This window comes from Falco naumanni, chromosome 4 (assembly GCF_017639655.2).
Source record: "Falco naumanni isolate bFalNau1 chromosome 4, bFalNau1.pat, whole genome shotgun sequence".
Lineage (NCBI taxonomy): Eukaryota > Metazoa > Chordata > Aves > Falconiformes > Falconidae > Falco > Falco naumanni.
Window position 1 is genome coordinate 103889653 of NC_054057.1, and position 13224 is coordinate 103902876.

General features: G+C 37.4%; 1 protein-coding gene across 6 annotated transcripts in view; it reads left to right on the top strand.

The window, feature by feature from the left end:
• Nucleotides 1–12978, top strand: part of ERC2 (ELKS/RAB6-interacting/CAST family member 2) — a 521662-nt gene extending 508684 nt beyond the window's left edge. For all 6 annotated transcript variants that reach the window (XM_040593123.1, XM_040593126.1, XM_040593127.1 and 3 more), the window contains one exon: nucleotides 9932–12978. The gene's annotated coding sequence lies outside the window, so the exon portion shown is untranslated. The remainder of the gene's footprint in view (nucleotides 1–9931) is intronic.
• Nucleotides 12979–13224: the final 246 nt, after the last annotated feature.

Here is a 13224-nt window from a genome sequence, read left to right on the forward strand (position 1 = left end):
GCAGGTAAAGTAGATGGTGATGATATCACACAATTTCCAGATATAGTCCAATACCACCACTCAGCAATGAGTTGGTCAGAGACTGGCAACAGAGACTGACAGGGTAGTAAAAGCCCTACTGCAGAGAATGGAATAAAAAAGAGTGGGGAGAAATAAAGCTTAAGCAAGCAGAAGAACAGAGAAAAACTAGAGAAGGTCTGTGGGCAGTTGGAGTGGGAGATTGTGAGGGGAAAGAAAAAGGGCATTGGGAAATAGGTGTTCTCTAAAAAAAATACTGCTCAATGTAAGTTGTGATTAATGATGGACTGTAGTGATTATTTTTGCTCATAAACTTACTAGTCTTGTATTGCTAAATGCACTTTAATCGCAATGCAGGATCTTTTTATAAATGCATCAAGTAGAAAATGTTGACCTTGTAATTTTCATCATGAAGTTCATATTTTTAGTTGTATATGTTTACCTGCCATTTGACACTTGCATGGAAGGTCTGAGTATCTCTTTTGGAAATCTAAGCCTCTCATCTTGCTAACTCTTTACAGATTTGCATGCTTTTGAGTTCGTATGTGGTTGAATAGATGGTGTTTGGGGACTGGAGGGGGGAGCATGCAGGGGCAAGATTTTGCTTTAACAAGTTGCTTATTGCTATTTCCCTTTATGCAATAGTCATTATTAGTAGTATGCTGATAACTGTGGGTCTTCGATCCGCATGGCATATTAAATGCATGCCCTTAGTAAAAGGATAGCCTGTAAGGTCCCTTTCAGGATAGACTGTTAAGCATGCTCTTAATGTTAGGTGCACATTTAAGTCTCACTTAAGAGTGAAAATTAAAATATATGCTTACCAGAACTGGTCCCTAAGTCTCCCTATCATGCACTGAGAAATGCGTGGGCAGACCTACAATTGTGGGGAGGCTCATAATATTGGGGCCTAAAGTATAAAAAATTATTGCATAATTAGACCACACAAGTTAGATTTCAAAATGCTGCATGTTGCTTGGATGGGTATTTAAAAAATAAGTAGCTGTTGAGCATGTATGGTCATGTTCACACTGCCACACACAGTCACTGTAGTGCTTTAGCAGTTCAAGGAGTTTTAAGTGGATCCAGCATTGGTCTTTTACTTCAAATAGACCAAACCTACTAACACTTTCCATAGTTGTATCTCTTTTGTCTTGGCATTAAAAGATGCAACAGTAAATATCACACTTCTTTTTATAAGTAGGTTCATGTCATGAACCATGTAAAACAAAAAAATACTTAGGGTCATTTGGAGGGGAAGAAAGTGTGTCTTGTGTTCTGTAAAACAGGCTTTTAGGATATAACCAAACTCTGAGCTATCCTTCGGCATGCTGATTTATTTTATATTATTATTAATACAACAAACATACCTCACAGTGCCCTCCATAGCACAGGTAGTTTTTAAATATAACTGATACGGTAACTTTAAAGAGTACAGGGCTATTAACTAGCAGAACAAACTAATGAAATGGCATGTTAATGGTTTACCTAAATTATGAAGTATAGATAGGGACCTACAGCTGTTGGAACAAACATTCAGATCCACAGAGCAATAGTCTGAAGCTCATTAGTTTGTTCTCATCTTTAGAAGATTAGCAATCTAAGGGGATTGGAAAAGCAGGCATAAGCCATCAGATGCATATTTATTAATTTTCTTATTATTAATTGGTTAAAAAAAAAAGATAATCCCAGAAAACTTTTGCCAACTTACTGGAGTCATCTGCCCTAAGGACACCATGCTATGCCCAGCACTTCCAAGAAGACTTGTCCTCTCTAGCCAAGAATCCAGCCTTTTCCTAAGGGAAGAACTAGGCACGCACATGAAGCACCTCAAACCTGGACTCAGCCCCCACCACCCCTCCTTCTTCCAACTTGCTCCAGCCTTGGGTACTTCAAAAGAAGGAGTACAGCCCTTGTATGCATGCTCGTTGGCTGGAATGTTTTTGGATTAAACCTCCCCACCACAACCACCAAACGTATTCGTATTTACTCCGGTACAACATCTAGTAACCAATATGCTTCTAACAACAGTGTGGTGACAGCCACAGTAACTAAAGTTATCCAAGCACAACAGCCAGCCAATTTTAGGTATTAAATATTGACTGACTCTGGTAGGATGCATGAGGTGAAAACCAAGTCATACTCCCTTCAACCAGACAAATATGTATGAGATTTTAAGAATTTCCCTCTAGTCCCAAACTATCAGCAAGTCTAAAAAGATGACAGAAAAAAATAAGTCCTACAAATTCTAGAAATTCCCCTCATCCAGAGAAAATCCACAGCTGTGATCTTACTTGGCTCAGGTGACTCCTCAGAACAGAAAAGAAACACTCTTTCATCACTGGTGGCCAAAGAAAGAATGTGCTTTGCCTTTGACACCATTTTTGTCCCTCCTAAAGGAGCGGCTGGTCATTCGTGTGGATCAGCAGCAGCACGTGAGCTGGGTGCACCCACAGGGGGCTGCGCCCCAGCCAAACCCCTGCTCCTTCACCCATGAAGAAATGGGAGGGCACCAGGGAAATGCCTGTGGACAGAAGGAACAAAAGATTGCCAACGCCTTCCCTCCCTCAGCTGTGACCTGTCTTTATCTTTCTCTGCACATTTAACCTCTTTTGTAAGCTTTAGCTCATTTGGGGCTGAGGACAGCAGTAACGTCTAACAGGCTTGAGAGAGACAAATGTTTCAGATACACAAGCCTTCAGCCAGCTTCCCATTTGCTCCGTATCTACAGACCGGTAACTCCTGGCAGTGATGAATCTGCAGGGATTTACAAAACATGGGAGACAATGCAGTTCTGAAAGGCAAGCAGAACCTCCAGAGCTCAGGGACCACGAGCATCCTCATCGACGTGCAGTAGAAACCTTGCCCTGTTCCCTGGAAAAAGCATAGTCCTTAGGGAGACAGGAGGGGGTATTCTGATTTGTATCTCATATCAGGGTTTATAATTTGCATCAACCCCTCAGTTATATCAGTAATATCTCCTTTCATTAATTTATCTTTCTTGTCCGTTTCACAATCCAGTTTTTAAACTCTGAGTGAAATATATTTTATCTTAAACAAATGAAAAAAATAAGAACAGTGGGGAGTGTTGATTTAAATAAGTGGATGTTCATAAGTGAAACTTATCCCAGCTGAGATTTTAGTGGGATTGTTTTTCTGTTTTCATTTTTCAATTAATTTCTAGCAACAAAGATTTCTCTATCCAGTGAAAATTTTCTCTTTTAAGAGAAAACAGCATCTTGAGGTTTCCTTTTTCTTAAAAAAAATTAAACAAAACATGCAGCAAGTTGCAATTAAATTTCAGTTAACAAAATGCAAAAATACACCCAACCTCCATCTGCCAAAAATAAATAGTTTGCAAAGTAATTTCATATCCCTGACAATGACGACTGTGTTTATGACATATTTCTGGTGCCATATTCCGCTCTCCTATCACTGCCAGCTTGCGTCCAGTATTTAGAAATAAAACAGAAACACATTGAACTTGCTGAACTAGATGTTGCCACACTGCAACTCTAATGGGCTTAGTGACCACAACCTACAGGGGCCAGAATGTGTCAACAGCAAAAGGGCCAACCTCAATCACTGTCTGTGCTTTTACAAAGTTGTTACATGTTTAATTCTTTGCAGCTTAGTTCTCCTGCTGTTTTGGCTGCTCGAAACCAAGGCTCATATATTGCAGCAGCCTTCTCTACCTCATATAATGCCACAAAGGTCCCAGCAGGAGACCTTTCAGTGGAGCAGACAAGCCACAGGCTAGGGCAAACAGGGCATCACAACTTCCTAATAAGATGACTTATTAGATTGGGGGCTTGACACAGCTTTTATTTAACCACTTCTTTCCCCAGCCACCAGAAACACGAACTGTCTGTCTGCTTGGAGCACAGCAAGCGGTATGTGGATTTGCAGCAAGCCGTGCCACATGCATTCACCTAGTCTACGCGCGGGGCATGGTTTGCAATGCCATCTTTAGCAATGCACCAGTAAAACGATTTTGCCCTTCATGTCAGGTTTCCAGCCAACATGATTTTTTTATTATATTAAAGGAACGCCTTCCCACTGGGTCTGTCACTGCCCGTTCAGGACTGGGAGTGGGCTTGTGCAGGGCCGGCAGCGAACGGGTTAAAGGACTGAAAAGGCAGGATCAGTTTCCTGCCTGCACTTGCAATGGCCTAAGGCAGTGCCTGCTGTTCGGGAGTTAGAGAGAGTGCCTTGCCTTGTCCCAGGTGGCAGACAGGCAAACCATGTTATTAAGAAGCAGAGATCGCAAAACCTTGATCTTCAAAAAAGGCCCCTAATTAGTCCCTAGCATGAGAATAAATGGCATTCCACATCAGCAAGGATGAAAAAGGCTCCTTCCAATTTCATTAAGTAATCTCTGCTATTGACAGTTTTTAGGATCACATTGGGAACTCTTGTTTGAACCACTTTACCCAAGAACCCTTCTCTGTCACTTCTGTTTGATTTAAAATACGAAACGAAGCCCTAGCGGTCTCACATGCTGCATCTTAAGGAAGTCATAAAATGCCTTGACAAAGAGCTCCATGCCTTGTGCTGCTGAGTCACTGCTGCCTCCCTGAGCGGCTCCTGGTCTGCTGGAGTCCCTGGAAATTCTTCCATCATCTTCCATGCGCTCCAGCTCAGCCTGTAGAAGAGTGTTAGTCTGAAGCCTTAATGTTTCCCATAACCCTCTTTTTAATTGAGTGTGGAAGTGACAGATTGAAGAATATGTGCTGAGTTTTCTCATATTTCTGAAGAGCTTTGATTTGGACTAGACTTGCTTTATGAAAAGAAGAAGTTTATTAAAGAAAAAAAATAGCTGTCTTTCAACTCATATACCGCTTGTCTCATTTTGATTTATAAACTTTCCCAGTAGAGAAGGCATCCTTGTCCAAATAGTCTCAAGGTTCATAAACTTCATCTAATTTTGTCATATAATTGTACAGTAGTTTTCAAGGACTCTTACTCTCTAGAGGGCTTGAATCCATTTGATTTTATTCATCCCAATGGTATCTGCTTTTATCCCTAAGTCAGATTAACAATTCTGGCATTACAGCAATATGGAAAGTTCATCACACTCATGCAGTGATTCCACCACAGCTGCAGTTCCTTCTGAAGTTTACTGTAGAATGAATTTAAAGCATAAATAGCAACAAATGGGATAAATAATTTCTTTGCCAGAATTGGAACAAAATTAATTTTGTCTTTATAAATAACTTGTTATACTGATGGTTTTTTGAGCCTTTCAATATTTAATTAAATCACACAGTTCCTGGATCTTTCTTTTAAAATATATTTTACTCATCTATTTACCATTTTTAAGCTGTATGGTAACTATAAATAATTGAAAAAGTAAAAAGAAAAATGGTGCCACTTTACAATGTCGCTAAGAAGATATTTTCTAGCCTCTAATGTATCTCAGAATTGCTTATTCAAAATCAAGAGTTACCACTATCAGGGAGAGTTCATGGTATTATCAAAGAGAGATATTGTTATTAGGATTTTATAAACTAGGTTCGAGCTATTTATTTTCTGAAAGGATCAATGCATTGAGAGTAGAGCAGGACACCTTTGCCTAGGCACACCTGAATGTTGTCAGACAGTTGCAGATCTCCCAGGTAACATTTCCTTAAGTGGAGTTTTTAGGAATGACTAAAATTTGTTCTCCTGCAAGCAGGGTGTTTACTTTCTGTGTTCAGTGTTCTCCAGATAATGTGCAGTGCTGCACTTACCCTTCGAACCAAGAAACTTCCTTTAGCATTACTTTAACCTGGGGGCTTTATTGATTTGAGATGTAAGAAATTGTATGCCAAAACTTTGGTTATTTTAACTAGTTCTAAACAAGAAAGACTAACATCAGTTTTGACAACAAACAAAACCAGTTTTTGTTCTATCGGTTATGTTTAAAAGATTCCAATTTCAAACCAAACACAACTTGTGGTTATTCTGTCAGATATTTATATAGCCACTGGGGCGCCATAGTTATGCACCGCATACATCATTGTATTTTTAAAATGTACTTAATGAACATTTTTTCTTTTCTGGTAACTACTTCATTGCCTTAAATGAATGCATTCCAATAGAATTTGTAACAAATGAGCACTTTGTGTTTGCATTAATGCCAAACACGTTTAACAAATTTTTAACAAGGAACACTGGCAAAAAGCCAAACTCCTAGAGGGACACTGAAGGAATGCTATAAATTTAAACTAGATTTTACCTTTTCACTCAGCTGCTCAAGTGTCTTAGGTATCTTTGGCGTCTCGGCATTGAACGTTTTCTACGTAGTTTGGATACAACTTTATGTCTTAATTATTTCTCTTTTTGGCCCTCCTTGCTAGAGATTTTCACATCGATATAACAGGCTTTAACAGGTTACTGTATTCTTTTGAAAGCGAGAGGTGGGTTGTCATTCTTTCCATGAGAGTTAGGCCAGCAGGAAGTAGCAAAAACAGTATTTACTGGTGGGGCTGTAATGACAGAGAAGTTAAAATAGCACATGTCATGCCTTTTTCATACCCTATGTTAAAGGAACTACATAGCGGCGAGCACTCCAGTAGATCTGCGCTACCTAATATTGTTTCTTGTGCTGAGTTGCAAATATCTGGGCTGTGATCATGTTTGCAACTGTACTTCAGGGGCAGGGGAAAAGCAGCCCACAGTGCTCCCACCGGTCCGAGCTCTGGGCTCACACAGAAGCCACAAATGGATTTTTGGCTGAACCAAACATCTGGGGGGATTCTGCAGTTGTTAGGTTATGCCCACATGGTACATGTCATTACAGACCTTGGGAATCACCTAGTCTGTAATACACGTTCGCATTAAAAGTGTTACAAGTAGCTCCGCAAACCACATGCTTGCTCTTTACTTGTAACTTAATATATTAATTTAATTTTTACTATGTTATTTCAGTTTTAATCAAATGCAGGAACTGCAAAATAATAATACTTAGCACTCACCCAAGACTATTAAGGCACATTACAAACATTAAACCTTGCAAATTCCTGTGAGGAGCCTGATGTTATCCCTACTATAGCAAAGAGCATGTTAGGCACAGAAAAATGATACCTTTTTCCTCAAGCACACAATAAGCTAGTGGCAGGGACAGAATTCAGAACAGTACTGTGCCAGGGCTTTGCTTAGTTAATTGTGTCATTCTTTTCATGGTTCTGCACAGACAGAAGTAAAATTTGAGAATGCTTTTTTTTTTCTTCTTCTTTTTTTTTTTTTCCTTTTCATTCATGTCATTTAGATTCCGTTGTTGCAAGAGGCACAGGTTCCAGGAGGTCACTTGAGAAAGACTTCGTGAGTTATAGCATTTTTTAAATACAATTTTTCAGTTTAGTTACTTGTTTCCAGGAAATGAAATAATTTCCCATCGTTTGTTGGTACTCTGATCCCAGTAATGATGAATGACTCTAGAGAAGGAAACAAGAATTCATCCTGACAGCTTTTTAAAAGATGTCGCATTATAATGCAGATGCCTTGTTGTAGATTAAGGAGCAGAAATAGCCCTAACAGGTTTTCATTAATGATATCCTTCTCTGCTAACGTTCGGTCAGATACTAATTCCCTGCAATAAAGTGGCTATTCCCTCTCTTTCTGACTCCCTAATTACCATATCAGTTGTTGGCCTTTTATGTAGGTACCATGTGTAACAGGTTAGGAGAGGGCAATTTAAGCCTATGTGAATGGGTATCTGTTTTTGTATCTGGGTGCTTGCTGCAAACATTTGGAAAGCATATGGAGCATAATGGACATTAACCCAGATGTCAAAAATAGCCTGCATTTTACTACTGTTATTAAACAGTTTCCCCTTTAACCCCTTTGTGTTTACCCACTCTCTCCAGCTTGTTTCTGCAAATCACTGCCAAGAGGAAAGGATTGGAGGTAAAAAGTAGTAATCAGGCAGGTGTCTTTATCCAAAGGAAAAACAATCTGAACAAATATTTGTGGGCTACTACACTTTTATATCTTCACATCCTTCTGCTGTTTTCATTGACTGGTATCTAATGGACTGTCAGAGGTGCCAAACTCATAAGACATTAATTTCAGCCGGAGCACTGCTGAATCTCAGGCCCGATGCATGTTACCGAATTTTATTTCTGTTTTAGAGGTTCAGTGACCTGTACCAAGTACAGCATTGAAGAAACAAATATAAATTTAATTTACTCAGCCTTAGTTGGTATTTGACAGCAATATCCTTTTATATATTTATTTGACTGACTTGAGAAATACTTTGCATTTCCTACCTGTGGTGAACAAGTTTTTGTTACACTTCCAATACATATATGGTTTCCTGATGAATGGGTGGGTTGATTAAGCGGGTGGGGTTTACTCGGGGCTTTCATTCTATAGTAAAACCTCTATGAAAATTTAGGGAGCAAGCCGGAGAGGGATTGTATTTTGTGATTTGTTGCTGTTCCTCAAATTGGACACTTTAGTCCAGGTTCTTAATTTTAAGAGCATAAATGAGTGTTAATTGCAAAGGAGCTTCAGCTTGTAAAATATCAAGTGTATTGAAGATTTGCTATGATTATGTTTTAGAGAACCTGTTAAAAAAATACAGACATTTTTGTGCTACGGTTTCTGGAATGTACTCTCCTTTTAAATGCATACGGTGCTTCCTGTGCCTATGTATCTCTTTGAATAATGATTAAGAAATCCTCAGCACACAAAAAGAATGGGAGCTATGCACAGTTCACGAAACGTAATGCATGCTCTGACTTACAGTTTTCATAAAAAGTTTGCAAAGATTTTATGTGCCAGAACTAGTAACATGATCTACTTTAGGAACTCCTTGGCTTTCCAGCTCTGCAGAAGTCATTTTTCCTCCATTCAAGGGCCAGATCCAAAACCTGTTAAAATCAGTGGGAACCTTTCCACATTTCAGTGGGCTTGGATTAGTCCTGAAGTGTTTTAACCAGAAGAATTGTACCAACCTCCCGTTGGAAAAGTAGAACTATTCACCTAAGTTTGTGTTATATAAACAGTTACATCTACTTGCCACAAAGACGTGAACTTGAAAATAGGGACTTAAAATAATTTGTGAGCTTATTCTGTAAACAGCATTTCACTTTTCTCACAGAGTAATTACTCTAATAAATATTAGATTCTAGAATTTGAAGGGGCATTTTAATCGCTAGTTCTATTTACAAAACCTAAGAAATTTTCAGCTGTACACAAAACTGTAAGCCGTCTATGGCAATTTCTTTCTCATAAAATTGGATGTTTTGGAAACTTATGCGGTTACATAAATCCAAGGTCAATAACAGAGAATCCCATACATAATGTATTTCCACATTTCTAGAGATAAAGTCAGTGGATAAATGAGCAACTGCCATGTCAAGGAATCATTTAATTCCTCCCACTCCTCTGATATACAGATAACGTGAATAAGACTAATTCACTGGTCTCTGTTTCAAGACTACTGTGCCATTTGCTTGCAGCAGAACTAGTGTAACAATAAAAATCATTCAGGCCTCACTCTGTAGCTGCTCACAATCAGACACAGAGCCTCATCCAGAGCCTGTGGGAAGCAGGAAGACTCTTTCCACTGAATGACTCGGGCTTGCATCAGTTACCTGTTGCAGTCCCCTAGATTTCAGCCATGCCAGCCACGCCAGGAAAAAACACCATTAACAGCATCACAAGCACCATAGAATTTCACATCTTTGGAATATAAAATCTTTCCCATTTAGGGGGAATCTTGTCATATAAATCAGCTGTAAAACTAATTACCACCCTATGAACATAATAAGTGGGTTCAAATTGAATTTAAATCCTTAATTCTGAGTCCCTGGAAAACCAACATATCCACTGATGTGTATGAGAAGCTTGATCAGATGAGAACTGGGCTGTTTTGTATGCTTCAATCCTGTTATTAATTGTAATATTTTTTCCCTTGTTACAGTTTTCAGAGGAACTAGCGAAAGAGGAAGAAAAAGATGTAGCACTGGAAGGTAATAATGATAATCTATTGCATTGGATCTCCAAACATGACCGTGATATCCTGGAGAAGATCACAGATGCAGAAAATGAACGCTAAGGTTGATATCTAGTAAAATGCTGCATTAATTGGCATTTTCTCCATTATTTCTTGTAGTCTATTATAAAATCAGATACTTTGGAAAATAGCAAAGGAGACTCAAGCAGAAATTATAAGAGCTTAATTTATGTCTTTAAGGGGTCTTGCAAGTTATTCTCTTTTCACAAAGAAACCATCTGTTCAGAATATTATTATTTAATGAAGTTTAGTTAAATGGGTTATTTAACTAATTTTGGGTAACTTGATATTGATTTTATGAAGTAATTCAGATTCTCTTAGGTGTGGTATCTGCATTTGCTGATTTTACCTAGTCTGTTCTAAAGTATCACTTCTATTGCACTAGATTATCAAAGAGGTATTAGTAAAAAGCTAGGTAAGGGTGTCTGCATTAATCTTACCCCCAGTTAGATGTGGGCTTTTCCAAAAAATAAAACCTAAGCCTTTACCCTCCTCTGTTTTCTTACATCTACTGATAAAATAGTAATAATTCAAAAAATAAAACCAAACCAACCCCAAAAACCCAATTGATAGTATAACCGGTATTAAGCTCTGGGCCAGGTTGGAAATGAAATCAATTTTTGGTACTAATAATTGATGACAAAGATTAGCTTTATGAAAATATGGTGTGTGTCTCTGACAATGCATAGGACATCTAATTTGAGCATAAATATAAGATTATATACAAGGTTTATCTATTCCTGGATGGTAAAAGCTTGAGGCATATATAAATGCATATGTATGTATATATATGGACATATACACAAGGACGTATCAACCTTTTACCATCCAAAATGCATACAGGTTTTCAACAATAAAAGCTGGGACTCTCTCTAAAAAAAAAAAAAAAGAAAAAAAAAAAAAAGAAAAATAAAAGAAAAATAAAGATAAGATTGCTGTGGATACAGTGTATGCACTAGGTCTCCTGTAAATGAGGAACTGTTTGTTATTGTTTTCTACATTGAAAAACAGTCTCCAACATGGATCCCAATGAATCTTAGATGTTAAAGAAAACACCAATGCACAAATAGCACTTAAAGGCTGTTTGTATCAATGAAATGTATCTAGTAAAATAAATCTAAAGCACATGCAAGGAAAAATAAAAATGTGAAGTCATTACATTCAGTGAAAGAATATAACTGATAGTCCGATCTCTACCACTTACTTCTCAAGGAGAGGGTCCTTATGACTCCATTAATATTTTCAGTCGGTCTGGCAAACATGTGCAAATGTTTGGCTGTTTTATTGAGGCGTCTTTTGGTCCATGGAAGAAATGCTTCCATGCTGATGGGAGTCGGGATAGAATATCTGCATTTTTAAAGGACAAACAATAAATTTAAGCATGGGTGGCCTTAATCCTTAGTAGTTTATGTTTGCTGCTGTAAAAAAAAAAAAAGAAAAAAAAAAGAAAAAAAAAGAAAAAAAAAAGAAATCTAAATGGATACTCCTAAAGTCTTGCACTGAATTTAGAAAAAAATATTTTTTGAACCTGTGGTGCAATTAACCCTAAACATCCTACATGAGCCATACATAGCAACCCCTTTAAAATTATTGTCTAGAGATTATATTTTATTCATTTGTACCCTAATTCTTGGTGCAATCAAAGAGCAATTTATTCAAGCAGGAGTCCTGCTGGATGCTACTGTCTTCAGTAAATAGAGTAAAATGTGTAGAATTAGCATAGCATAGGGAATTCCAATTTCATTCATGTTTAAAAAGTTTGTCCTTTAACTATCAATGGCATTTTAGATCTTTGTTTTTGAAACAGCAAAGCTTTTGGGAGTATATTTAGCACATATGACAAATGTTGCACTTGGAAACTCAGACAACAAAACTAGTTTCTCATGACAAATTTGTTGTCACAGTAGGGGACAATCGTCTGTGTCTCTTACAATCAGGTCTTTACCTTAACTCTGCAACTGAATACTTGAAGTAGGAAATAAACTAGGGGGAAAATAGGGTCACAGATACAAAGCTGTATAGTTAGATATTTATATGTATGTGCCAATTTTGTCACAGATATTATTTTAGGGGCGTTTTTGCCTCACTCATGTTGGTAAGAGTATTGATCTAAACTTTTATCAGGGCCTACAAGTTAGCCCCTAAAGATGAAAATTTTGTCTAACATTGCTTTTTCATTTCTTTCGGGTTTTTTTTCTTCTTTTCATTTCATGTGATACTCTATGATGTTTGGAGAAAATCTTTTCATATACTAAAATAGAATCTCGGGGTTTACAATAAACACTGTGATGTTGGGAAATATTTTATTTGAGCAATGTTTGGTAGGCTTTTTTCCCCCTCTATGTGTAAAGAAGCAAACCAACTTTTGGTTAACATTTAAGATAATGATTATTATTTTCATGTGAGATCAGTCTTGTACTGCACATTCTTTCTTTCATTTAAATGTACAGTATGAATTTTGTATTTAATGAATTTTGTGTATCCAGTATGCACGTACCTGCACATTGACTTTCATTTGAAAGTGGGTTTCAATTTACTTTTTAAACAGTGTTTATGAAAAGACCTCAGATGTGTTGACATAAACTATATCTGCAATGGTTTTTTTTGTGTGTGTAGAGTGATGTTTGAATGTGATGTTCTGCAGCAATGGGTCAGTATTCCCTATTTACCTTAGATCCTCATTTGATAGTGCTTCTTGTAATAATTTTTTCAAGTGAGTGGCATGTTCTGGATTGTGATATTGATATATGGTTAAGGACATTGATATGAAACTAAGGAATTCCTAGAAATAACCAGTGGGCATGTATTAGACAGTCATTGTAATTTAATGTCTAGTAGAAGTGTAAAGTACCAAGGTATTTAGAGTTCATAACATTGTTATCATGTGTATGGGAAGTATTTAGTGTTGATCAGCTTGTTTATATTCATCAAATAAACTTTGTTTCTTTCTGAAATCAGTGTTTTGTCATTAAAAGTAGGTTTAATGACTGTAAGAAAATGTGAGAGATGTTTTCCACATGGTAAATCTATCACACTCCCTACTTCTCTAATTGCTACCATTCAAAGTAATTTATCTTCCTGTTGTTACTATCACATAAACTGTTTAAGAAAGCATAAAAAGCAAAATGTCTCCTAGGCCCCACTCCCAGAAATGCTTACGAGCAGCTTTAGTAAAGTGAGGAACCATTTTCTGGATTGGG